This window comes from Papaver somniferum, unplaced genomic scaffold (genome assembly GCF_003573695.1).
Source record: "Papaver somniferum cultivar HN1 unplaced genomic scaffold, ASM357369v1 unplaced-scaffold_154, whole genome shotgun sequence".
NCBI lineage: Eukaryota > Viridiplantae > Streptophyta > Magnoliopsida > Ranunculales > Papaveraceae > Papaver > Papaver somniferum.
This window is the reverse complement of record NW_020624820.1, coordinates 9,008,930-9,033,312: the sequence shown is the minus strand read 5'-3', so window position 1 is coordinate 9,033,312 and position 24,383 is coordinate 9,008,930. Positions and strand designations below refer to the sequence as shown.

General features: G+C 38.2%; 1 pseudogene; it reads right to left on the bottom strand.

Moving 5' to 3' along the window:
• Nucleotides 1-4,491: 4,491 nt before the first annotated feature.
• Nucleotides 4,492-4,591, bottom strand: LOC113336965 (annotated as a pseudogene).
• Nucleotides 4,592-24,383: the final 19,792 nt, after the last annotated feature.

Sequence of the window (24,383 nt, the reverse complement as noted above, 5' to 3'; positions counted from 1 at the left end):
AAGGATTCCCTAGTCATCTTCTTTATTATTATTTACAACAAAGTATTATTATTTTCTTTTATTAGTTACTTTGATTTGAAATCTAAAAACCCCCATTCGGTTACTTTTAACAACTAGAAACTCCCTGCTCTTCGTGGGAACAAACTCCTTGCCATTATATTACCAGTTAATTGTGTGGAAAGAAGTAATTAATTTGTTGCGTAAACGACGCGCACCATAGGCTAGTGTCTGTTACGGCTTAATACAGTTTGGTGTTCAATCTGGACTAGGTCCCGGGATTTTTCTGCATTTGGGGTTTCCTCGTTAACGAAACTTCTGGTGTCTGTGTTATTTCTTTTCCGCATTATATTGTTTATCTTTATAATTGAAATATCACAGGTTCTGTATTAATCAATCAAAGTAGATACATACATCCTTGTTTATTAGATACGACTTGATTGATTACTTGGGAAATTAATCTTTGGAATCAACCAGGTAGTCACACCCGAAAATCAGGTGTAGATGGTGAAATTTGGATAAGGGGGCAAAAGTGTCATTTCAAGACTATAACACAAAACTCAACTCTCATGGGAGAGATTAAGCCCTTGGTCCTCAAGGCACCCATAACCACGATTTCTAGTATACGTCCCCGCGAGACGTTGCTGGTCGTGATGCCATGACTCCTAGCATATATCCTCGACGAGATATTGCTGGTCACGTATAATCTGTAGAGAGTAAAACGTCCCGGGTAGACTTATGAACCAGAACAACCACAATTCCAGCATGTCTTCACGAGACGCAACTGATTGTGATGCCATGATTTCTAGTATACATCCTCGACGAGATACTGCCGATCATGTAGGCTCTGTAGATGCGTAAAAACGCCACCGACGGACTTATGACCCAGAGCGGAGACATACATGTCTCCTGTAAGCACGACTCATCATATTTGAGAACAAGGACTGATTCCTAGTATATCATCGCGAGATACACTGGTCATGTCTACTCTAGGCTCTGACTCGTCTTACCGAGGCTTCAAAATAATTTCTATGACATCCCCGCGAGATACGCTGGTTATTCTGCCTCTGGGCCCTTTCAACAGACTCCTAGAACATCCTTCTGAGATATACTAGTCATGTCGGTCCCATAAAAGATACGGACAAAATTGATTCTTATCACATCTCTGCAAGATACGCTGGTCGAGACAAGTGAGCTGGAGTCTCGCAAAGACATTATTAGGTGTGCAAGCCTCTTTTTTTTTTCCTCTCTCAAACATGACTCAGCTGACTTCGGAGAGATTCCATTGTGTTGGACAAGTCTTGAATAGACTTCATCCCGTCAGCCAAGTCTCTGACGACCTCAAACCCTGATAGGCACATTTTTGTGTCTTATATAATCTCAATTGTATATATTATTAGTGCTCGATTTTATATTTATTATGGCTTTTTATGTCCCTGTAGGCATTTTTGGAGAAATAAGCTTTTGCGGCGAAATTGGCTAAAAACGTGGTTTTTGCGCTCGTGGGAGAAAATTATTACACGGACTCTCACTTTGGATAAGGGGTAACCTAATTACTAAGGGGTGACCCATTTACATGCATCTGCTAAAGGGAGACCAGTCACAGATAAGGGGAGGTCACTTTCTTCCCAAATTCAAATAAAAAAATTGGCGGGAAAATTTTGTTCACGTCTGCATGATTTTTGGGTGATGATTCGATCGAGTTCCAGAGCGATTCAATGGCTGAAATTGATCAGGTTTACTCCCTAGGCCTAAACAGGCCTGGTGAAGTCTTTTGTTTGAACCCAAATTGGCTAGAATAGCCGGAAAAAGAAATAGAAGTCAAGTTATACACGGTTTGTTGTTGGACTTATTTTTGGAATTCCAGGAAGACTAAAGGAAAGAAACTCTTCCCAAAGATACATATCTATCTAAGGAAGAGTTTGAGATAAGTTGGAAAGCTCAGAAACACGTGAAACAATTTGGGAAGAGATTATTGCTGTAACTGCCAAGGAAGGAAAGAAGAGATTTCGAGGAGTTTTGGGGAGATTAAATCGCTTTGTTGGCTATATATAAGTTGCTGGGAGTTCAAGGAAGGAGGTCGAACAGTTTGGGGTAGTTTAGAGAACCACAGGAGACAAAAATCAGAGTTACATACATTCGTTTCTGCTGGTGTAGAAGGAAGAATACGAAGAACATCAACCCACGGAAACTGTCGCAGAAAACTATCGTTGTTTTACAACACTTCCCTTCTATCGTTCCTGTAACAGTCTGCAATAATTATTACTGTTAGTATTTTTCTCTGTAACAGTGCTTTCTGTGACAGTGCGTTTTGTAACAATTACAACTGTTACAAACACGCTGCTTCATACCTTCTCTTCTATTTAATCAACTTTTGAGCAACAAACATGTATTTTGAGCACCTGAATAATATGAGGAGCTAAACCCCTTAGCCGAGGCGACGGAGGAAGCCATTGTTCCATGAAAAGTGGTATATTTAAATTTTAATTAATTCTTGCAATTTCTTTTTATGATTATTTGCATGGAACTAATATTGGAAAATTGATTTTTATTGAATGATTGTGATCCGTTTTGATGGAGCATGCTTAGTTTAAGACTTTTGATGTTTCATGCTTGATGTATACAATTGTTACTTCAAAAATCTACTAGAGGCAATAAATTAGAATTACTTTAAACACAAAGAATTACATGAATATTGATTAGATTAAATCACTTAATTGGTCAATGGTGGAATCCTGAGTCTTGGTGCTTTTTATAATCTTGATAACAACAACTTCTTAAGTTTTCTATTGAGTTTGAATCTAAAATCGAATCTTCACAAGTCTGAGTGAACGATACTTTACTACCACTTTCTACGACAACATAAAAACCACATCAATTTTTGGCGCCGCCGACGGGGATTTGGGTTTAGGTTAGGGTTTTAGATTTATTTTAGGTTTTGTTTTTGTTTTTAGTTTTATTCTTCTTGTTCTATTTTACGTTTTTGGGTATTTTTCTATTTATTGCAGGTTTTGAATCAAAAAGAAATTGGAGACTAAAGACCTTGGGGATTGAAACAAGAGACAAAGCGAAAAGAACTGAAAAGAAGTCAATTCTATTTTTGTTTAATTTTTAGGATTTTGTTTATTTCTTCCTTTTTTAGAAAAAACTGTATTAGGGTTTATTTTTAATTTTTGTAATTTTTCTTTTCTTTTTGGACACTTTGGACTTTAAACTTTGGGACATTATTTTAAACCCTACGGAAGGGTAGTTTAAATATAAACTGTGTGCAGAGAAGGACGACGATTACGATATCGCCTCGGCCCCTCGGGTTCGTACATGACATAGGAGTTGTGGCCCGAGTCGACTTCAGCGGTTCTTCGCCCGTCTGGAACGGGAGGTAAGATACTAAACACCCGCGAATCTCCTGTCAGCGGGTTTACTGTATTCCTTCGGTTGCATATATGTTGAGGACTTTAAAACGGCTGCTTTAATTTCCTAGTAAAGGGCAAGGACTGGCCATACAATATAAGGGTTCGGATTTCATCACCGTTCTCTTCTTGCCCGCCTTAGGAAAACGAAACCAAACGCGAACCTAAGCCTAAAATTTTAACGAGACCTATAGGGTAACGAGCTTAATAGGAAAGTCGTTCGAAAAATATTGGTTACTCTTTTGAACATACTTCGAAGTTCATGATGGTTTCTGTGAGTTGAATGCGTGACTGCGCCGCCTTGTAATACCGGTGAGGCCTTGGGTATCAAAGCTCCATCGAGCTTCCCTCGCCTCTATTCAACTTACTTTGACTCGGATTGGTTCCAGAGGGGTTTGCTCAGATTGTAACGAGTTCCTTTTCGAAAGAATAGAAGCTGGTCTAGAAACAATCTAAGTGGAGCCATCATGCTTTTTGTTTGCTAGAAATCAATAGGTTTGATTTGGTTGAGTCAGCCTTGTTTTGTGATTGCATAAAATTCCCCACCTTATTATTTTGCATGCCTGAACGTAAAAGAGACGCCCTAGGTAGATTTGTTAAAGAGAAACCTAATAGTTCTAAGTGTCTCGATTACCTCAATTTAGAAAGCCCGATTCTTGAAGATTCCGTTTTTGAACGTCCGTTTGAGGAGAAAATCCCTGATATTCCAATAGTGCCAGAAATGAAACTTTGAAAGCTTTGTTGAACCCTACTAGGACTACTCGTCCCTCGTGTATCAGGTTATCTGAAACTGAAGCAAATTATGAACTTAAGCCTGGAACCTTACAGTTGCTCCCGATATATTTAGGGAAAGAAAATGAAAACCCCTATTTCCATGTTAGGGACTTTGAAGAAATTTGTAGTACCCTAAAAATTAGAAACCTTGATGATGATGCTTTGAAACTCAGGTTATTCCCCTTTTCCTTGAAAGATAAAGCCAAATCGTGGCTATATAGTTTGGCTTCCGGATCAATTGAAACATTTGAACAACTTACATCTGCCTTTTTGAACAAGTTTTTCCCTAGGCACAAAACATCGTCTATTAAGACGCAAATCTGCACATTTTCTCAACAGGAGGGAGAATCCTTGTATAGGCATTTGGAAAGGTTCAATGATCTATTAGCCCAATGTCCTTATCATGGTTTAGAAAAGGTTAGGTTAGTTCAGATCCTTTATGAGGGTTTAGATTATCCCACTACAACCACAGTAGAATCTATATGTACAGGCGGGTTTGAAAACCAAACAGTTGATGATGCAATGACATATTTGCATGAAATCGCCGAAAAGACCCAACAATGGGAAAGTAATAGGGGACCCAAGAAAACAATTCTTCTAGGCAGAGGAAACATTAATAGGGTAGAAGGAAACTTTGAATCAAATGCCAAAATTGCTGCTATAGCGAAAAGGTTAGAAGCTTTAGAAGTGGGTCACACTAGTGGTAGATTAGAGCCTTTTTGGGAAGGCCCGAATAATTAAGAGCAAGCCAATGCTATCTATAATAACACTAGATTCGATAACCGTCACAAGTTTGACCCATATTCAGAAACCTATAATCCTGGTTGGAGAAACCATCTGAACCTTTCGTGGTCTAAAGGCCAGAGTCAAGGTTAGTTTAGTAATTCTAATGCTCCCCCAGGTTTTGGTTCAGATAAGAACTCTTCAGGTCAGTTTCAGAACTCTTTAGAGAATAGAATGACGAGCTTAGAGGAATCTCTTAGTATATTAAGAAAGAGCCAGGATATGTTAGCACAAAGCCAGGACATGTTAGTAAAGAGCCAAGTTAGTTTTCAACAGGAAACCAAACAGAACTTTCAAACTAATGCTCAAACTCTTGCTAAGTTAGAACTTCAAGTCGGTCAAATAGCTAAGACCTTAAGTGAGAGAGATAACGGAAGGTTCCCTAGTCAGACTAATCCAAATCCTAGAGGAGTTCATGAAGTAGGTACAAAATCATCACATCAGTTGAATGCTGTTAGAACCCTTAGGAGTGGTAGAGTAGTAGACAATCAGGTAACCATGCCCGATAGTGAGCATACTGTAGTTCACCCCTCAGGACCAACCATACCTGAGGAGACGGATAAAGTTTCTGACGATGTCAATTCGGTTCCTGAGAGGCCCTATTTTATGCCTAGAGCCCCATTTCCACAGCTATTAGTACCAACAAAGAGTGAATCCAACTTTAATGACATAATGGAGGTTTTTAGGAAAGTTACCATAAACCTTCCGTTACTAGAAGCAATTAGGAAACTTTCAGCTTATGCCAAGTTTCTTAAGGATATGTGTACGCGAAAGCGAAAGCTTAGCTAGTCATGTAAGTTCGATCATTCAGAACCCCACAACTCCTAAATATAAAGACCCAGGTGCACCTACCATTGCTTGTACGATAGGAAAACATAGGGTACACAAAGCTTTACTTGACTTAGGAGCCAGTGTGAACTTACTCCCATACCATGTGTACTTAAAGCTAGGGCTCGGTGAATTGAAACCTACCAAGATAACATTGCAGTTAGCTGATAGGTATGTCAAGATTCCTCGTGGTGTGATAGAAGATGTTCTTATTGAGGTCGACAAGTTTATTTATCCTGTGGATTTCGTGGTCTTAGATACCCAACCTGTCCCTGACCCAGAGAACCAGATACCTGTGATTTTAGGTCGCCCATTTTTAGCTACGTCTAATGCGATCATAAATTGTCGAAATGGTATTATGAATCTATCTTTTGGTAATATGACTATTGAGTTGAATATTTTAATGTCAATAAGCTACATTCTGAGCTAGATGACACGTGCATTGAAGAGGTGAACATGATAGGAACCTTAATTCAGGAGTCATTACCAAATCTCATATCGGAAGATCCATTAGAGAGTTGTCTAGCCCACTTTAGCATGGATTTCGACGAAGATAGCACCATTGAACAAGTGAATGCTATGTTGGATTCTATTCCTATGTTAGATACTGATAAATAGAAAGCTAGGTTCGAACCATTACTAGCTTTTGAGTCTACCTTAATCCCTTGTTTGGAAGAGCCTCATAAGTTGGACCCTAAATCTGCATTCTTAGGGCCATATAAGACTTTGCCTGTGATTATAGCATCCGATCAGGACAGCAGGCCAGAAATCGTGCTTCAAGACAATAAGGAAACTCTAGGGTTGACCATAAAGGATATGAAACATATAAGTCCTACAGCTAGTATACCTCAAAATAATTTAGAGGATGAACCACCTGATTATAACTCAGTGAAAGCAATTGACCTTTTTCGGAAACCTGATGGTCTAGAAATTAGGAATATTGTGACTAGTCTATCTAGAGACACCCAAAATTCTAAGTTTGGGGGTAGTGATCGTCAATTATCCCCAGTAGAAGTCCCTAACTTGGGACTCGATCCTAGTGCTTATGAGGTATCACTTGAGTCTATTCAGACTCCACAACCTGATCCTCCTGATACTGTTCAGGAGGAAATCCAGATATTAAAGTCCCATTGTTCGAATGAATCTGTTTTTCAAGACACTCATATGAAGCCCAATTGGGTGCCCCAAATAAATACAGTTGTCTTGCAAGAAACTTTCAATGAGGTTGTGCTCCTTATGTTATATTTTCTGCAACTGTGCAGTTGTTTCATATTAGTGACAATTTTATTTGGTTTTGATAACCCACAGTTATTTCGACTACTGATATATGATTTGAAAGGTAACTAGCCATTTTATGAAACTTGATGTCTGGATGAAGACTTTAAACTTAGCACTTCTTGGTAGGTAACCCAATCTCATGCAACACGGTAATATCTTTCCTTAACTCTTTTGCTTCAATGGTAACAGTTTCTCCTTATTTATGCTTTTAATTTCATCTTTAGAACATTGAGGACAATGTTAGATTTAAGTTTGGGGGTATGGGAGAAACTTTTTAGTTGCATTAATAAACTCCAGAGCCTAGAAATTTATGCATATTAAGGATCGCATTAACTAATCTAAGTGGATGAAATCTTTTGGTTATAGGAGTTGAGGAACCAATCTGATTAGATGGCAACATCTAAAGAGTCTATTCATAAAAGCACAGAGCTCAGTTGTTAGGAATAACATGATAGTTTCACCATATCTCGTTGAGTCCTTTTCACTTCTTTTTGATGTTGTTTTGTTTTTAAACTATGTTTCTCTAAGTGATTAGGTGGGGCTCACGATTCAAGTTGTTACCAATGCTAGGGTGAATTAGAGTGATTGAGATACCATCGAAAAAAAAAGTTGAAAAAGAAAAAGAAAAAAAAAAGAGATGAAAAAAAAATAAAAAAAATTGAGATCGGACCATTTGACCAAAAGGAAAATTCAATAAACTCGACCACTGGTACCCTTGTATATGCCAGTTGTGTTGACCTAGAGTTAGGTTATCGACCACTGGTACCCTTGTATATGCCAGTGTGTTGATATTAGTCAGACTAGTATCTCAATCCATTAGGATAGGTTCATTTTGGTGGAGGCCTTCAGACAGATATGGGAAACGCCGTTCACTTAGTAAACATCAAAACCATCTATGTTTTTCTCTATTACCATCTTCTTGATCTATCCATGTGATTAGTTTTGACTCCGGATATTGATGTCCATAGTGCGACTATCTGAGTAGAGCTCTGTCACTTTATATGAATTTTAGTATGCTTGAGTGCAAACTCGTGTACAACAATTGGAATTTTGCATCAGGGTACTTCCTCCTGTAGTCAATAAGTATGCCAACCAAGGAGATTCTTTAGTGCTTTCCAAGGTTCTGCGTAGATAGCTAGGATCTGGAGTATAAAGGTTTTGTGGGTATACCTCTGGTAAGCCCTCCCGAGACTGTAACTCGGGTTTAAAGGCTTATTGCATACGCTAAATGCAATCGACGATGCCTGCGACAGTGAGTTAGGATTTTATTTCCTATTTTAGATTTGCTCGAGGACTAGCAAATAATAAGTTTGGGGGTATTTGATAGGCACATTTTTGTGTCTTATATAATCTCAATTGTATATATTATTAGCGCTCGATTTTATATTTATTATTGCTTTTTATGTCCATGTAGGCATTTTTGGTGAAATAAGCTTTTGCGGCGAAATTGGCTAAAAACGTGGTTTTTGCGCTCGTGGGAGAAAATTACTGTATGGACTCTCACTTTGGATAAGGGGTAACCTAAATACTAAGGGGTGACCCATTTACAGGCATCTTCTAAAGGGAGACCAGTCACAGATAAGGGGAGGTCACTTTCTTCCCAAATTCAAATAAAAAAATTGGCGGGAAAATTTTGTTCACGTCTGCATGATTTTTGGGTGATGATTCGATCGAGTTCCAGAGCGATTCAATGGCTGAAATTGATCGGGTTTACTCCCTAGGCCTAAACAGGCCTGGTGAAGTCTTTTGTTTGAACCCAAATTGGCTAGAATAGCCGGAAAAAGAAATAGAAGTCAAGTTATACACGGTTTGTTGTTGGACTTATTTTTGGAATTCCAGGAAGACTAAAGGCAAGAAACTCTTCCCAAAGATACATATCTATCTAAGGAAGAGTTTGAGATAAGTTGGAAAGCTCATAAACGCGTGAAACAATTTTGGGAAGAGATTATTGTCGTAACTGCCAAGGAAGGAAATAAGAGGTTTCGAGGAGTTTTGGGGAGATAAAATCGCTCTGTTGGCTATATATAAGTTGCTGGGAGTTCAAGGAAGGAGGTCGAACAGTTTGGGGTAGTTTAGAGAACCACAGGAGACAAAAATCAGAGTTACAGACATTCGTTTCTGCTGGTGTAGAAGGAAGAATACGAAGAACATCAACCCACGGAAACTGTCGCAGAAAACTATCGTTGTTTTACAACACTTCCCTTCTATCGTTCCTGTAACAGTCTGCAATAATTATTACTGTTAGTATTTTTCTCTGTAACAGTGCTTTCTGTGACAGTGCGTTTTGTAACAATTACAACTGTTACAAACACGCTGCTTCATACCTTCCCTTCTATTTAATCAACTTTTGAGCAACAAACATATATTTTGAGCACCTGAATAATATGGGGAGCTAAACCCCTTAGCCGAGGCGACGGAGGAAGCCATTGTTCCATGAAAAGTGGTGTATTTCTATTTTAATTAATTCTTACAATTTCTTTTATGATTATTTGCATGGAACTAATATTGGAAAATTGATTTTTATTGAATGATTGTGATCCGTTTTGATGGATCATGCTTAGTTTAAGACTTTTGATGTTTCATGCTTGATGTATACAATTGTTACTTCAAAAATCTACTAGAAGCAATAAATTAGAATCACTTTAAACGCAAAGAATTACATGAATATTGATTAGATTAAATCACTTAATTGGTCAATGGTGGAATCCTGAGTCTTGGTGCTTTTTATAATCTTGATAACAACAACTTCTTAAGTTTTCTATTGAGTTTGAATCTAAAATCGAATCTTCACAAGTCTGAGTGAACGATACTTTACTACCACTTTCTACAACAACATAAAAACCACATCAAACCCCTCGGCCAAATCTCTGACAGCCTCAGTCGTGTCAGCCAAATCTTAAGAGGCCTCATCCGAACTAATTCATCTCGTCTGAAGATTTTTATACACGCATGAAACTCAGGCACACGCCTTACCTAGAGCTCAAAGTTATTTCTCAGCCTCTCAAACACACTCACGACTAGTAAATTGAGCCTGAACTATATATGTTTATCCAAAAACGTGGATAAGCTCTCTTGAGATCCTCATGCTCAACAAAGGGACCCACAAGAAATAATAGGGTCTCCACGTACATATGTGTGTTAATACCCAATAATCTCTCATAGGTAAAACAATGTAACATCGAAGTACTTTTTTTAGGTTCGAAAATCAAAATTGTTTAAAACGAGCCTAAACCAAGAAGTTGGACGTTCACGTTTTGCTTCGGTTACAAAGAGATAAAATGGGTTGATTTTAGGGGAGGGAAAGCAAAGAAAGTTGAGGAAATCAGTGGTGAATGAAATGTGTATGTGAGGTTGTGGAACTATGGAAGTAGAATAGCTTGAGAATGATAAGCTTGTTCTGTCTTTTGAATAGACAAAGTAGTCTATTTATAGTTGTAAGAAACACTCATTGTTTCCTCGTAAGTAGTGGAGAGATCGAGAGATGAAGATAGTGGGATAATGGTATGGTTACACCCATTATGTTGGGGAAGTTTCTGGAAACCCGTAAACCATTACTCCATTACTTAGCCACTTTCCGCTCTCAACTGTTACCACTACTTGTAACTTCCTTATCGTGGGGTGTTACCACGCCGTAAATTGTTGTAAACCACCAGGACAATACCCATGAATAATCCCCCCATGTAACATGTTTTGATTTCTTATAGGAATAAGTAAAGCCATGAACTATCTCTAAACTTTTCCAGGTTGTCATGATGTACTTAACTGAATAATAGCATAAGCCAGCCAGACTTTGTCGAAGTGACATAGCTGGAAGAGACAACTCAACTGTAAGGTTATGTGTGACTAATAAGAAGTTTGTCGTCAAATGACATTGTAAACATGCCCATAGCCACTTAATATGTTGATGGCGTATTGGTGGCCTATTTGTGGCATGTTAGTGGCATACAACGTATTTTTGGTATATTTGATTATGCTAGCCATAATAATACACAAAGGTGTCGTAGCAATATCCATGGCCTGAGAGGCACGGCCAATTTGGCGAAGGCTGGAAGTTAGCCAAGGTGGATTGGGAAGCTTGGTGGTGCAGGGCACCAATTAATAACTAGCCAAGTCGTGGCGCAAGGCACGACCTAATTAATAGCTAGCCAAGTCATTGCGCGGGACACGGCCTAGTTGATAGCTCATCAAATCGCAAGGCATGGCCTAATTAATAGCAACCAAGTCATGGCGTGGGGGACGTCCTAGATGATAGCTAGCCAAATCGTGGCACAAACTTAATCGATAGCCAGGCGAATCGTGGCGTAGGACACGGCCTAGATGGCATGGCCACGAGACGCTGGGAGTGTTAGTACCCAAAAATTGCTTCGAGGTAAAACAATGTACTGCCAAAGTATTTTCTTTAGGTTCGAAAATCAAAATCGTACAAAACGAGCCTAAACCAAGAAGTTGGCCGTTCAAGTTTTGCTTCAGTTACAAAGAGAAAAAATGGGTTGATCTTAGGGGAGGAAAGCAAAGAAAGTTGAGGAAATCAGTGGTGATTGAATTGGATGTGAGGTTAATTAACTATGGAAGAAGAAGAGCTTGAGAATAATAAGGTTTTTCTGTCTTCTGAATAGACAAGTTAGTCTATTAATAGTTGTAGAGAACACTAATTGTTTCCTCGTAAGTAGTGGAGATGGAGATAGTATGAATAGTAGAGATAATGGTTTGGTTATGCCGTAAGTTTCTAGAAACCCGTAAACCATCACTCCATTACTTAGCCACTTCCTTTAACTGCTTACCACTACTTGGAACTTCCTTATCATGGGATGTTGCCATGCCGCACGTTGCTATAAACCACCAGACCAATACCCATAAATAATTCCCCCATGTAACGTTTTTTGATTTCTTGTAGGAATTAGTAGAATCATGGACTTGTTTCTATTCTTGTCTAGATTATCACGATACTTGACAGAGTAATGGCCTAAGCTAGCTAGACTTTGTCGGCGTAGCTTGAAGAGACAACTCGATCCAAGAGTATGTGTGAATAATGAGCTTTCCATAGCATCGTAAATAACTAACCATATATAATAATTCACCAAGATACGGGTGCAAGCCAATGGCTAGCGATGACTTTCCAGGAAAGTGGCGCACAATGACTGTGTGTTACAGTGTTGCAGACCAAGTCAGTATGCATTAAGGATGGCGCGACACTGTGTAAACTGTCAAGTGTTAAGAATGACATAAATCTGCAGGGCCAGTGAAGCGTAAAGGTAGCGCTACACCGTAAAGACATTTGGCTAAGTAATGAAGCTTTTTGGCCGACACAATGAGGCTTCATTAAGGGATTGGCAAGACATGGCCAAAGTTATCAGATGCAACATGCGATGTTGACATTATGGCATATCCGTGGAATTGGGTTGGTCCAAACTCAAGGATGATGCAAGAAGGTAGAATGGGCCAAGAGTTGGTCTATGGCATTAGTTCAAGACTTGCCAAAGCTTGGACAGTGCAAACAAGATAGTAATGCAAGAGTGGTATTGCTATTTTCGAGCAAATTGGTTAAGTGTAGCATATGGCGCCAGATAACCAAATTGAGCTAAGGAAGTGGTAAGATAAGTGTAGCGTAACAGTTGTGCAATATAGAAGACAAGTTCAGTAAAGCGCAACAGTGTTGCAATACAGAGGCCAAGTCCAGTAAAGCGCAACAGATGTGCAACGCGGCTTAGGTGACGGTTAGGAGTTGGTTACGGGCTTCACAAGCATGCCAATGACGCGAGACATAGGAGAAAAGTTATAAAGGGAGTTTATAAGCGTGGGAAAAGGTTTTTAACTGCTTTGGAACAGGTGTTGGACAATGGCGCCAGCTTAAAGAGAAACTGTCCAATTAACACAGTTGGTGGCGGTTACAGAACTGCTTTAAGGGACAAATGGTTGTCCCATGCATGGGAAACGGTTGTGCACGGTTTTTCCAAGTAAAGTTGATGTATAAATAGTCCTAAGGCATGGGAAATTCGGAAGGATTACATAGGAGAGTGTGAGACTCAAAATAGGAGAGTTTTTGTAAGGCTAAGGCTTAGTTCAAGAGGAACAAGTCTGTGTAAGTCCCTGAGTGGGAAAGTTTTGTATTTCTTCCCTTTGATGCAATAAAATGAAGTGATTGTGTTATGTTCTAAATGTTATTGGTTGGATGATTGTTGTTGGCAATGTATGGCAAAGTTTGAATGCATTATGGGGTGCATTTGAGAAGTTTAGAGAAGTGAAAGAAGGCTAAACACTTCCACTGAAGAACTGTTGAGTTGGATGTTTGCATTGGTGCAAACTCATAAGGCTGAAGTGCAGGTGGGTGAAGCTTGATTCACAGAACCACAGTGCTGCCGGGTTACACTTTCGCAGAAATTTGTCTGGGTCATTTGAAGGTGTGACACTAGCTAAGTCGTGGCGCGGGCACGACCTAATTGATAGCTAGCCGAGTCGGCATGGACATGGGTGCTTATGAAGTTTTAGATACGTTGGTTCGTGGTTGTGGCCACGGGAATAGTAGGCCGAGAGATAACCTAGGCCGAAAGATAAGGAGGACGTAGCTAGTTAGATGCTAGGTTAGGCCAGCAAGCAAGGAGACGGTGTCTAGGATAGGCCGAGAGACAGGGAGGTCATTGCATGGTTATTCCATGCTAGGATATAGAGAGGCCATTGTCGTGATTAGGCCAGGTTAGGCCGACTAACAAGGAGACTGTGGCCATGGTTAGCTAGGCTAATAGACAAGGAGGACGTGGCCAGAACTGAAGAAATGGAGGTTGTTGCCATGGTTAGCCAGGCCTGAAGACAGGGAGGTGTGGCCAGGCTAGGTCAGGCCTGAAGAAAGGGAGGTCGTGGCCAGAGAGGCAAGGTGGCCGACTAGGCTAGGCTTAGAGAAAGGTAGTCGTGGACTGGTAGCTAGTTGGATAGCTAGGAAGTTGGTGGCCACGACCTGTCTAGATATTTGGATAGATGGGAAGTTGGTGGCCACGGCTTGGCTAGGAAATTGGTGGCCACGGCTTGGCTTGCTAGTTGGATAGCTAGGAAATTGGTGATTGTGGCTAGGTTCTGAGACCCAATCAAATTAGCCTGGCTATGGAGTGCGGCCATGTTGGCGTTGGCACTTCGTTTGTAGCATACATAACATATTCGAGGAATTCAGTCGTGGAAGTTCTGCGACTCGAAGTAATATTCCAAATATTATGCTCTGGTAATTCAGAATAGCGTATTAGTTTATTCTGAATATATTTATAATTGCAGCATCAATGTAGACTGATCAATGCATGACAATTCATATGGCCGTGCATAATATAATGAGAATTCAGCCTAGTGAAGCTCTAAAATCTTGCAGGCATATTGAAGGCCGGTATGGCCATTAGCATGATACACATTCTCAATTTTCTTGCGGAATATGATGTAGAAGTATGAATCTATAATTCTGATGTTGGGTCAGGAATTTATACATATTTATAAACATATATATATATAGAATACCGAGAGTTCAGCTGGGTGAAGCTCTAATACATATATAATTATAGATATGTCTCTGGTGTAGGTTCAGAGGCGATTTTTACAAGTTTTTCCCTTGTCAAAAAACCACCATCTACATTAAGTACCTTGCTGAGCGCGGAACAATAATATTTCGTGGTATGCACTAGACGGTGACATTGACAGTACAGAAGATTGGAAATTCATAAAACAAAAAGTGAATACTTATCTTTTCTTTCGATGTCATAAAGGATATGTCTTCATAGATTGGTTAGGAAAGTCTCTTCGATAATATCTACGACCAAGTTGGAGAAGGTATGACCGTTTGTTCGAGAGAAGACGTTGGCTGGCCGTGCGCATGAGTGAAGGTGGCCACGGCCACGAGCTTTGGCAGGAATTAAAAGTTGCTTATGCTTATGAAACATATGGTTTGTTTTCTGTAGGATTTTTCGGTAAGTGAAGAGATTTTTGAATGATTTGCAAAGGTATTTTGAAAAAGGAATAATATTTAGCTTGCTAATAAATGGAAATCCTAAGTATGAATACAAAATATTGCAAACATTTTGGAGGAATTACAAAGGTTGCAGAAAACAGGGAAATATTGTAAAGCGATGGTAGAATGTTTAAGCGTCGAATGCTTCGAGCCACTTGCTATGTATGACCACCCCTTCTGGTTTATCTTTGTTGTTGAGTTTATAATAACCACATAATATGGATTCGATGACCAAATATGGCTCTTCTTCAGGTGAAGCAGTAACCTTCTTGACCGTGTCTCCGACTTGGAAGGAGTTGGGCTTTGGTACCTCAGGCTTATCGCATATTCCAAGGATAGTTGGGTTACTAGTTTTCTTATTTTTGACAGAGACGATTCCTATCCACTTAATAAAATATTGAAAAGGACCAGCTTCCAATTTACATCGCCGAGTCGTCTTGGGGTTGATATCCGGGTCAAGTCCCCAAGTCTTGATCGGGCGTGGGGCAGCTGGTTGTGAGGAAATCGAATAAGCGTGACTTACTTGTGCACAAAATATGTAGACATATGACCCCACGTCCTCTCCTGGCAACTTCTACACATCCAAATGCACCATGCGACGAAATCCATTTAACAGGTCGTCCTCGTGATTCGCGGGCTTATTGAGGTGTTATTTCCAAAGAAGGTTCACTTGTTTTCATCTTGTTATTGAGAATCCATGGGATTCCTAGTACCATGTCATAATTTAGATCTTCTTTGATGTAACCATATGCACTTTTTGGATTTCCTTTAGAACCTTTGATTATGGATGGTGAATAGGTAGCTTCATGTCTCGGGATCCCTACCTCCCTCAAAGTTTTGATAGTGATGATGTTGAGGTCGGTCCCCGCATCGATTAATACTCGCTCAAATTCAGCATCCTTGAGGTAAGTGTTAGAGCATTGCTCGGTCGAACTCATATGCGTTTCTATCTCAAGCATGTTTGTCAATGTTAGTGATCAAACTATATGTCTTGATTTCTAGTTTACTTACGACTAAGTATCGGTCTAGGATAGTTAGGTATAGTTGATCTCCAGACTCCATGGAGATTATCTTACGAAGACGAAGAACTACTCAAGGAATCAGTGGAATTTCATCCGACCAAAAGGTATGTTGATGTGACTCAATAATGTTGTAGTAAAAAGGTTCGTTGAGACTTGTGAAAGCAAAAGAATTTAGACTTAAAAATTAAAGAAAACTTAACTCAAAATTTGATTTCAAGATATGAGTAAATAACCGAGACACTGATTCCACTATTACACATGAATGAATGATGGTAAATAACCCAAAACTCTAATTATCTTTAAGTCCCTTATTTTCTTAACTCACAAATAATTAGGCAAATTCTCAAAAATTAATTGTATCCCCTAAGCATAGATTATCTAATCAAAGCATAACCTATCTAATTGAGTCACAACTAATGAAGAAAATTATGCAAACAATTAAAAACTCTGCAAAAGCAGTGATTTGGCGAATTATAATTAAATATTAGAGAAAATATAATAGCTACCAAATTATTCATGCGTAAATAGCTTCCTCATTGCCCCAAGGATTGGGTTTAGCTCCTCATTATTACAAAGAAAACTAAATAGAAGAAATAAAAGAAAATTGTGAAACTGGCTACCGGCTCACCCGCCCTCTTTTGGTTGTGCTCTCTTGCTCTCTATTTATACATACAAACCCATTAATCAAATATATTCTTCCATAACTCCAAAATCTTCTTATTTTTAATTTAAAATATCTTCAAGAATTTTTTTTCTTCTTTATATTCTCTAAATTTCTTTATTATACCCAAATCTTCTTTAATTCGCAGAATCAAATCCAAGAGAAAATCCTCTAAGATATCTTTCATGTTTAATAGAAGATAAGTTCCTTTTTTTTCAAAACTCCGGTAATTAATACTCATAGATTTCCTGTTTATAAGGAAGAAGATATTCTTGTCTTAAAAATTGTAAATCCTTTACTGTTGAAACTCAAATTTCTCGCCAATATTCTGTTTGAAAATGAAGAAGAAGGTGGTGCCCTTATCCAAATTGCAGGTGCCTTTATTAATTTTCTCAGAGAGGTGCAAGAATCACTATTCGAGAAACTTTTTCCACACAAGTGTATTTCTCCAAGAACACCTATACAAACATAAAAACACCATAATAAGTACAAAATCAAGCACTAACAATAGAGACACTGAGGACAAATTAGACACATAAATGCATCTATCAAATACCCCCAAACTTATTATTTGCTAGTCCTCGAGCAAAACTAAAAAAATAAATAAAACCGAGTTAATCTCTGGTAAACCCACAAAACCATTACTCCAGATCCTATCTATCTATGCAGAACCTTGGAAGGCACTAAAGAATGTCATTGGTTGGCATACCTATTGACTACAGGAGGAAGTACCCTGATGCGAAATTCCAATTGTTGTACACGAGTTTGCACTCAAGCATACTAAAATTCATATAAAGTGACAGAGCTCTACTCAGATAGTTTTTGGACATCATAACCGGAGTCAACCAATCACATGGAAAGATTAAGAAGATGGATAAAGAAAAAGATGGTTTAAAGTGAACGGTGTTTCCCATATCTGTCTGAAGGCCTCTGTCAGGATGAACCTATCCTAATGGACTGAGATACCGGTCTGACTAATATCAACACAACTAGCATATACAAGGGGACCAGTGGTCGATGAACCTAACTCTAGGTCAACACAACTGGCATATACAAGGGTACCAGTGGTCGACTTTATTGAATTTATTCCGGTTGGTCTGATGGTCTGGTCTTAATTTATTTATTTTTATTTTTTTTGGTATCTCAATCACCCTATTTCACCCTAGCAAAGGTAACAACTTGAATCGTGTGCCCCACTAAATCACTTAAAAAATAAAAACAAAAGGATTAGGATTCAACGAGATATGGCGAAACTACCATGTTTTTTTTTAATTCTAACACCTGAGCTCTGTGCTTTTATGAATAGACTCTTTAGATGTTTCCATCTAATCAGATTGGTTCCTCAACTCCTACAACCAAGATGTTTCCATCCACTTAGATAGGTTAGTGCTATCCTTAATAGGCATAAACTTCTAGGCCCTGGAGTTTATTTATACTGCAACTAAAAAGTTTCTCCCATACCCCCAAACTTAAATCTAACATTGTCCTCAATGTTCTAAAGATAAAATTAAAAGCATGAACAAGGAGAAACTGTTACCACTTGAAGCAAAAGAGTTAAGGAAAGATATGAGCATGGGTTACCTCCCAAGAAGTGCTAAGTTTAAAGTCTTCAGCCAGACATCAAAAGGAATTAGTCACCTCTTAGAATCATAAAGTAATAGCCGGAATAACTGTGGATCATCTGGATCAAAAAGTATTACCCACAAGAAGAGGAAACTGCAACAGACCAAGAAGATACCGAACATACCCTTGCTTAAGACAACTACATCTAGTTGTGGTTCAGGTTCAGGCTCTATAAAAGGGTCTAAATAAGAAGTTTTCCTGGAATGGATTTCCTCAGAGGCATTCTGAAGATCAGGCTGAAGAGTTTGGAAGTACTCAAGTAAGAATTTAGAAGCGCATAACAAAAGCCTGAATAACTGGGGATCCTCTAAGTCAATCAGATTTGACTCACACAGCTGACCACAATGAAAGAGGTGGTCTTTCTTAAGAAAATGTGTCGACCCTAATATCCTAAAGTAATTAGGTTTAGTCTCAAAACTTAATAACCGACACATCGGAAAATCATATGTTCCCACAATTGGTTGAAAAGTTTTTGGTGGGATAACAAAGTCAATCTTGGTATCATAGCCTGGGTTAACCACATCAACCAGAGGATGGGTTTCTAACAACTGAGCTTCTCTATGGACATCATTAGGTTCGGGAAAATGTGTATGAAGATAATCTTGTAAGATGCTTGAGGCATAAATGTCAAGTCCTACACGAGGGAACTTTCTAAGAGTTAAAGAACACGGATAATGATAATCACCCCCAAACTTAGAGTTTTCTGTGTCTCTATAAAGACTAGTCACAACTTCCCTAATTTCTAGATCATCAGATTCCTGGAAATGGTCAATTGATTCTTCTAAGTTGGGTTCATCCTCACTCATTTCTAAGAGTTTATCATCTTCTAAGACTAGTATTTCTAAATCGCTAGATTCTAAAACAGTATTCTCAGGGTAAACTCTTTCCTCTAAACCATCATCACAATCATATAAAGGATTATAAGCGAAAGTTTCTAGTAAAGGCTCATTAACTAAGGTGTTAATCATGGTTACTTCCTCCGATTCACTGATAGGCACATCAAATAATGGATTATCCAACACACTGCAGGCTAAAGGATCATGAACTACATCGTCTAAAACGGTGGTATCTCTAGTTAAATCCACATCCTTTTGAATAGGTGAAGAATTATTAAAATTATTTGGATTTGTACTAGAAATAACGCGATCATTATAAAGCTCAACCGGAGTAACAAATTCCTGATCACTATGCCTACATATTTCATGTTCTTCATCAATACTATCCTCATCATAATCATCACTATAATAACATGAAAATGATCGAACCTTATCAAAACAAGTAGTGTTACCAATTCTAACCTCGTCATCTTGATTATGTGAATAAAAACTATCCTTATTTTCGAGGGTGGTATTGGGAAAACTACACTGGAAATTAAGACTATCCTGAGCAAGTTTTTCCACAATCCTATTTGTACTCTCAGTAAATTGATTGAGGGTCTCTTCTAGAGATATCTTAGTTGACCGATCTACAGACTCTTCTGGGAGAAGAATATTAGTATCTTTCATAAATAACTTCTGTGCTGACTCATTGAAACTCTTGAGAGACTCTTCTAGAGAAATAGAAGGATTGTTTTGCTCGTATGACCTGTGGGTATGTGGATAGTAATTGGGCTCAAAATGGTATGGACCATAACCTTCAAAAGTTTCACGTTCCCAATCACTATTCACTCTATGGTCATAAAAAAGATAATGTCTAAGCTGCTCAGTTGGATACTCATTGTATTGGCTATTATAATACCAGTTCGACATCCTAACTACAAGGGAATTCTAAACAAACACAAAGAAGGCTGACTCGACCACAACAAGCCTATTTTATCTAGCAAACAAAAAGCATGATGGCTCCACTTAGATTGTTTCTAGACCAGCTTCTAATCCTTCGAAAGGGAATTTGTTACAATTTAAGCAAACCCCTTTGGAATCAATCCGAGTCAAAGTAAGTTGAATAGAGGCGAGGGAAGCTGCGTAGAGCTTTGATACCCAAGGCCTCACCGCATTACAAGGCGGCGCAGTCACGCATTCAACTCACAGAAACCATCATCAACTTCAAAGTATGCTTAAAAGAGTAACCAATATTTTTCGAATGACTTTCCTATTAAGCTCGTTACCCTATCGGTCTCGTTCTAGTCCAAAATTTAAGGCTTAGGTTCGCGTAGGTTACGTGTTCCTAAAGCGGGCAAGAAGGAAACGGTGATGAAATCTGAGTCCTTATCTTGATTTGGCCAGGCCTTGCCCTTTACTAGAAAATTAAATCCGATTTCAGGTCCTCAACATATATGAATACAAAATCATCCAGTAAACCCGCTGACAGGGGAATTGCGGGTGTTTATAATTCTTACCTCCCGTTCCAGACGGGGGATGAACCGTTGTAGTCGACTCGGGCCACGACTCCTATGTCATGTACGAACCCGAGGGGCCGAGGTGATATCGTAATCACCGTCCTCCTCTGCAAACAGTTTAATATTTAAACTACCCTTCCGTAGAGTTTAAAAATAATGTCCCAAAGTTTAAAGTCCAAAGTCCAAAAAAAATAAAGTACAAGGGAAAAGGAAAGTCTAAAAAATAAAATAAAATAAAATAAAATAAATAAAAACAATTAAAAATGTCTCTCTCTTTTTTAATAAAAAAAATTCCTCTTCTTTCGCTCCTTTCGCTTTGCCTTTTACTCCAAGTCTTTAAGTATTCACCAAAAGCTTTGGCAAAATTTTCTTTCGCTCCAAATTCCAAATTCTGTAAGGAAAATACAAAAACCCAAAAACGTAAAGAATAACAAAAAAAAAAAAACCTTAAAAAAGAAAGAAAAAAAAATCTAGAAACTCTAGCCTAAAGACAAGTCCGCGTCGGCGGCGCCAAAAATTGGCGTGACTCAATAATGTTGTAGTAAAAAAGTTCGTTGAGACTTGTGAAAGCAAAAGAATTTAGACTTAAAAATTAAAGAAAACTTAACTCAAAATTTGATTTCAAGATATGAGAAAATAACCAAGACACTGATTCCACTATTACACATGAATGAACGATGGTAAATAACCCAAAACTCTAATTATATTTAAGTCCCTTATTTTCTTAACTCACAGATAATCAGGCAAATTCTCAAAAATTAATTGTAACCCCTAAGCATAGATTATCTAATCAAAGTATAACCTATCTAATTGAATCACAACTAATGAAGAAAATTATGCAAACAATTAAAAACTCTGCAAAAGCAGTGATTTAGCGAATTATAATTAAATATTTGAGAAAATATAATAGTTACCAAATTATTCATGCGTAAATAGCTTCCTCATTGCCCCAAGGATTGGGTTTAGCTCCTCATTATTACAAAGAAAACTAAATAGAAGAAATAAAAGAAAATTGTGAAACTGGCTACCGGCTCACCCGCCCTCCTTTGGTTGTGCTCTCTTGCTCTCTATTTATACACACAAACCCATTAATCAAATATATTCTACCATAACTCAAAAATCTTTTTCTTTTTAATTAAAAATATCTTCAAGAATTTTTCTTCTTCTTTATATTCTCTAAATTTCTTTATTATACTGTTGAAACCCAAATTTCTCGCCAATATTCTGTTTGAAAATGAAGAAGAAGGTGGTGCCCCTATCCAAAGTGCAGGTGCCTTTATTAATTTTCTCAGAGAGGTGCAAGTATCACTATTCGAGCAACTTTTTCCACACAAGTGTATTTCTCCAAGAACACCTACACAAACATAAAAACACCATAATAAGTACAAAATCAAGCACCAACAATAAAGACACTGAGGAAAAATTAGACACATAAATGCGTCTATCATATGTGGAGACTTGAACTCATCTGTCACTCAAAAGTCTATCTACTCTATCTCCTACTCTTGACACAAAAGTCGTATAAGTATGGTAGTTTTCATACTACACATTTGCTATTTCTAGCCGAGTTTACTCGCCTATTTTTTTCTCGAAATATGTGTTGGTAAGGTTTTGCTTTAACCATTTTCATCTTTACCCGTGATGAAAGTCATGATGACGTTTCAATCTTGAAAATAGTTTTGATGATGATAGTCGATTCTTTTTGTCTAATGACCATTATAACATTATAGAAGAATGTTTCAATGATTGAAATGTGGAGTTGAGATTACGTAACCAACTATGGATATAAGCATATATAGTGTGTTCGCACATTAGTGTATAAATCCATATGCCGGAAACCAAGTGCGTGCATATGGGTGCATGCGGTATTGGTGAAGGAGACAAGTTGGGTACGCGTACCCGTACATGTACTAGCGGAAGTTTTCATACCGAAAATTTCTGCTGTAGTTTGTGAAGTTTGCAAACTGAAAACCAGTCACCTTAGGTATGCGTACCCGTACGCGTATCCACGGAAGTTTTCAAACCGAAAATTTCTGCTGAGTTTCCAAACTCAAGTCTGGTAGCTATGGTACACGAACCCGTACGCGTACCTAAGCTGGTTATATTTCTAAAATCGGTAGTTTTATGAACTTAAACAATAAATCAATAAGGAATGCAATCTTTGCGAACCGTGGCTATATTGTTCATGAATTGATTCAAGTGAATCAAACCGATTTTGTTCTAATTGTGTCTATGTATAAAGATCTAAGCAATTGAACAACTCTTGAACTAGTTCTTATGAGTCATTTGAACTAGTTATGAGAAAGATGAATACGGTTAATATGAAAGTGCTCATATGGCTAACCATTGGTTAACTATTTGTGAACCAACCCAATGTACACGTTTAGGCACGGTTACTCAAACCTAAATGAATACATTTCATTTGTGTGTGAGACAAGCTAAGTTTCGATCTAACGGTTGAAAGATATTAGCTTGCATAAATCAGGTTTTTCATCTAACGGTGAATATTGAATGCTTTGTTACCAAGGTAACTTAGATTGCAAACCCTGATTTGAAAACTATATAAGGGAGACGTCTAGCAACTGGAAAAACTAATCCCCACACCTCCTGTGTGATACTAGTTGGTTTTGCTAGAGTCGATTCTCCTTTAACCGTAGGTTTCTTCTCGAGACCCTGTCGGTTAACGACTTAAAGATTTCATTGGGATTGTGAAGCCAGGCGAAACTACTTCTCTTGTAGTTGAGCGATCTGATCTTTCCATCTTCTATCGTACGAGTTCAATTGAATAATTGACTTGAGATTATATCTCCGATAGGGCAAGATAAAAAGAAATCACAAACATCTTCGTCTCATCGTTTGCGATTCCGCAATATCTAGTTTCGCTACCATACGATTTAGATTATTGTGAGGTGATTGATAATACTAGGCTGTTCTTCGGGAATATAAGTCAGGTTTATCAATTGGTTCATGTTCACCTTTATTTCTATCAAAAGACGGAACAAACTTGTAGGTTTATCTGTGGGAGACATATTTATCTATTATCGTAGACTTTTCTGTGTGATACAAATTTGTTTATTAAAGTCTTCGACTTTGGGTCGTAGCAACTCTTGGTTGTGGGTGAGATCAGCTAAGGGAATCAAGTGCGTAGTATCCTGTTGGGATCAGAGACGTAAGGAGCGCAACTGTACCTTGAATCAGTGTGATATTGATTAGGGTTCAACTACAGTCCAGACCTAAGTTAGTTTGTAGTAGGCTAGTGTCTGTAGCGGCTTAATACAGTATGGTGTTCAATCTGGACTAGGTCCCGGGGTTTTTCTCCATTTGCGGTTTCCACGTTAACAAAATTTCTGGTGTCTGTGTTATTTCTATTCCGCATTATATTTTGTTATATAATTGAAATATCACAGGTTGTGTGTTGTATCGATCAATTGTGAAATCCAACCTTTGGTTGTTGATTGGAAATTGATTGATCCTTGGATATTGGTCTTTGGTACCATCCAAGTTTATTATCCTTGTATTTGTTAAAGACTCGTAAATTCTTATTTGCTTGAGTAAAGATCAAATCAAGTGAGAAAGATATTAACTCCTCGATATACTTTTCTCTAGATTGAGTTTGACTGTCTAGTTGATTCTCTAGAAAATATATTGGAGTTAGTCCATACAGATTGCTAATCGAAATATTGAGTGTGGTTGT